The sequence below is a fragment of the Cebus imitator genome, unplaced genomic scaffold (assembly GCF_001604975.1).
Source record: "Cebus imitator isolate Cc_AM_T3 unplaced genomic scaffold, Cebus_imitator-1.0 Scaffold280, whole genome shotgun sequence".
Lineage (NCBI taxonomy): Eukaryota > Metazoa > Chordata > Mammalia > Primates > Cebidae > Cebus > Cebus imitator.
Genome location: NW_016107595.1, coordinates 2,924,584 through 2,928,578, shown reverse-complemented (window position 1 = coordinate 2,928,578; position 3,995 = coordinate 2,924,584). Strand labels below are relative to the sequence as shown.

The 3,995-nt window shown below is 52.4% G+C and overlaps 1 long non-coding RNA gene across 1 annotated transcript in view; it reads left to right on the top strand.

The window, feature by feature from the left end:
- Window positions 1-205: 205 nt before the first annotated feature.
- LOC108284573 overlaps window positions 206-3,995 on the top strand; it is an 18,738-nt gene continuing 14,948 nt past the window's right edge. The window contains exons 1-2 of the long non-coding RNA XR_005195869.1: window positions 206-243; window positions 2,228-2,232. This is a non-coding gene — a long non-coding RNA (uncharacterized LOC108284573). The remainder of the gene's footprint in view (window positions 244-2,227; window positions 2,233-3,995) is intronic.

Here is a 3,995-nt window from a genome sequence, read left to right as displayed (position 1 = left end):
AAAAAAAAAAAAAAAAAATTCCCAGGACTCTTTTACCTTCACTAACTGCCTAATAATTTCTATGTCCTGTATCACAACCACGACCTCCCAAAGTGCTGGGATTACAGGTGTGAGCCACTGTAAACCTGACCCCTAGTTTATTGTTTTTTTAAATTATTTTTTTAAAAAGCTCATGGTCACGGCATTTTTCTTCTTTTTTTTGAGACAGAGTTTTGCTCTCATTGCCCAGGCTGGAGTGCAATGGTGCAATCTCGGCTCACCACAACCTCCACCTCCCAGATTCAAGCAATTCTCCTACCTCAGCCCCCCGAATAGCTGGGATTACAAGCATGAGCCACCACACCCAGCTAATTCTGTATTTTTAGTAAAGATGGGGTTTCTCCATGCTGGTTAGGCTGGTCTCAAACTCCTGACTTCAGGTGATCTGCCTACCTTGGCCTCCCAAAGAGCTTGGATTACAGGTGTGAACCACCGCGACCGGCCTTTTATTTATTTATCTATTTTTTGAGACAGAGTCTCACTCTGTCTCCCAGGCTGGAATGGCGTGATCTCGGCTCACTGCAACCTCCGCCTCCTGGGTTCAAGTGATTCTCCTGCCTCAGCCTCCCAAGTAGTTGGGGTTACATGTGCCCGCCACCACGCCTGGCTAATTTTTGTATTTTTAGTAGAGACAGTGTTTTGCCATGTTGATCAGGCTGGTCTCAAACTCCTGACCTCAGGTGATTCGCCTGCCTCGGCCTCCCAAAGCGCTGGGATTCCAGGCATGAGCCACCACCCTTGGCCTATACATATATATTTTTTGTAGGCCTAAAACCCACTCCCTCCATGGATTTGAAACTGCAGAGAGGGGAGGCTATTTGGCCAGGAGGTAGCATTTTGCTGACACCTAAAAGAGCAGCTGGTCATAGGGAAGAGCTGAGAATAGGCCGCTCAGACAGCATGTGCAAAGGCCCTGGGGCAGTAACGTTGTTGCCTGTGCAGACCCGCCCGGAAGCCTGTGGCTAGAGCACTGTGAATGAGGGGGATCGCGGAGGGAGCTGAGCGTGGACAGGTGAGGTGTTCGGCTTTCTTCTGAGGCTGTGGGGGCACAGGGAAGGGATCAGCTCTGGTTAACAAAAGGTGCCTTCCCTCTTGGGGATGGCATGCCCGTTCGACAGACGTGGAGTCTCAGGCTTGCCGAGGCGCATACAGGGCACTGACAGGAGTCAAGGATGGCGGCTCCATTTGCTGGACGAGGAGTTGAGGCCGAGGGTCCTGTCGTTTCCCTCAGTGCATGGACGACGTGACCTCGCAGTCTCATTTTTTGCACGACCACCCGCAGCAGGACCCTTTGCGCCTGCTGGTAGCTTAGCCTCAACTGCGTGTAGCAAGAACTCGCTTCCCGGGCACAGCTGCGCCGCCCGCCCGGTCCCAGCCCACCAGGTGCATCTCAGCCTCCAGCCACGCCCCCAAGCCCTCTGCGCAGGCGCACTCCGCCCTGCTTCCACCTGATAGGGGCAGCCCGGGTCAGGCCCCGCCCACCCAATAGGGATAGCCCCGCCCCACCAGGCGCAACCCAGACCCAGGTCCACCACTCACTCTGGGCTGCCGTCTGGTCTACAGCACCCGCTTGACGTTCTTTGCGCCTGGCCTTCCATTTCTAGACGATGGATGCAGGAATAGCCTCATCCCAAAACCTGCCGCGAATGTCCTTGCTGTGTGACCCGGGAGTGTCATTTCACCTCTTTGAACCTCAGCTTTCCCCTCTCTACAGTGAGTGAGGGTCGAGCCCACTCTGTGACTGAGTTGACCCACTCCTAGCAGGCTGTTGTAACGATGATCTTTGAGGATGCAGGTTGAGTGCTAAGTATACCACCGGCGCTCAATAAATGTTTGGCCTTGTTCCTTCAGTTTGTCCTTCAGGGACATGAGATGCAGAAATAGGCAGTAGTGGCCAGCCATGATGGCTCACGCCTGTCACTCTGGGAGGCCAAGGCAGGTGGATCACCTGAGGTCAGGAGTTCAAGACCAGCCTGGCCAAAATGGTGAAACCCCGTCTCTACTAAAAATACAAAAATTAGCCGGGCATGGTGGTGCACGCCTGTAATCCCAGTTGCTAGGGAGGCCAAGGCAGGGGAATCGCTTGAACCCGGGGAGTCAGAGGTTGCCGTGAGCCGAGATCACACCACTGCACTTTCGCTTAGGCAACAGTGAGGCTCTGTCTCAAGAAAAAGAAAAAAGAGGCCAGGCGCGGTGGCTCAAGCCTGTAATCCCAGCACTTTGGGAGGCCGAGGCGGGTGGATCACGAGATCAAGAGATCGAGACCATCCTGGTCAACATGGTGAAACCCCATCTCTACTAAAACTACAAAAAATTAGCTGGGCATGGTGGCGCGTGCCTGTAATCCCAGCTACTCAGGAGGCTGAGGCAGGAGAATTGCCTGAACCCAGGAGGCGGAGGTTGCGGTGAGCCGAGATCGCGCCATTGCACTCCAGCCTGGGTAACAAGAGCGAAACTCCGTCTAAAAAAAAAAAAAAAAAGAAAAAGAAAAAGAAAAAAGAAAGAAGAAAAAAATAGGCAGTAGTTGGAGAGAGCTGGCTGAGGAAGAAGCCAACCCTGAACTTCTCTTTCCTCATCTGTAAATGGGACCTTCAGGCTGCGCACGGTGGCTCATGCCTGTAATCTTATTGTTTCAGGAGGCCTTGGTGGGAGGATAGCTCGGGACCGTCCTCCTTGACAGACACACTTCCCTGCTAGACATTCTAAATTAAATTAGCCCCTCAAAAAAGTAAGATGCAGGCTGAAGCGTGGGGTTCCATCTCTACCTTGTCTCCACTGGCTGCAGGTCTGAGTGGTCATGGGTTTTCTTGTTGTTTTAAGACGGAGCCTCACTCTGTCTCACAGGCTGGAATGCAGGGGTACAATTATGGCTCACTGCAGCCCCAATCCCATGCTGAAGTGATTTTCCCACCTCAGTCTCTCAAGTAGCTGGGACTATAGGTGTGCGCCACCACAACCAGCTAATTTTTGTATTTTTAGTAGAGATGGGATTTCACTATAACAACCAGGCTGGTCTCGAACTGCCAGACTCAAGCAATCTGCCCGCCTCATCCTCCCAAAGTGCTGGGAATACAGGTGTGAGTCTCAGCACCTGGCCAGGACACTTTTTTTGTTTTCTTTTGTTTTCAAGATAGGGTCTCACTGTGTCACCCAGGCTGGAGCGCAGTGACACAATCATGGCTCACTACAGCCTCTAATTCCTGGGCTCCTGATCCTCCCAGATCAGCCTCCCAAGTAGCTGGGGCCACAGGCACACACCACTATGCCCAGCTAATTTTATTTTTTGTAAAGGTGGGTTTCACCATGTTGCCCCAGACTGGCCCCAATCTCCTGGGCTCAAGTGATCCTCTGGCCTCAGCCCCCCAAAGTACTGGGATTATAGGCATGAGCCACAGCACCCAGCCAAACTGGGATTGAAAAAAAAAAAACCTTTGTCAAGAGAGTGTAGGCTGGCCACAGTGGCTCACACTTGTAATCCCAGAACTTTGAGAGGCCAAGGCAGGCAGATCATTTGAGGTCAGGCGTTCGAGACCAGCCTGATCAACATGATGAAACCCTGTTTCTACTAAAAATACAAAAATTAGCTGGGCATGTTGGTGAATTCCTGTAGCTTCAGCTACTTGGGAGGCTGAGACAGGAGAATTGCTTGAACCTAGGAGGCGGAGGTTGCGGTGAGCCAAGATCACGCCATTGCACTCCAGCCTGGGCAACAAGAGTGAAACTCCGTCTCAAAAAAAACATAGTGGCCGGGCACGGTGGCTCATGCCTGTAATCCCAGCACTTTGGGAGGCCGAGGCGGGTGGATCACGAGGTCAAGAGATCGAGACCATCCTGGTCAACATGCTGAAACCCCGTCTCTACTAAAACTACAAAAAATTAGCTGGGCATGGTGGCGCGTGCCTGTAATCCCAGCTACTCAGGAGGCTGAGGCAGGAGAATTGCCTGAACCCAGGAGG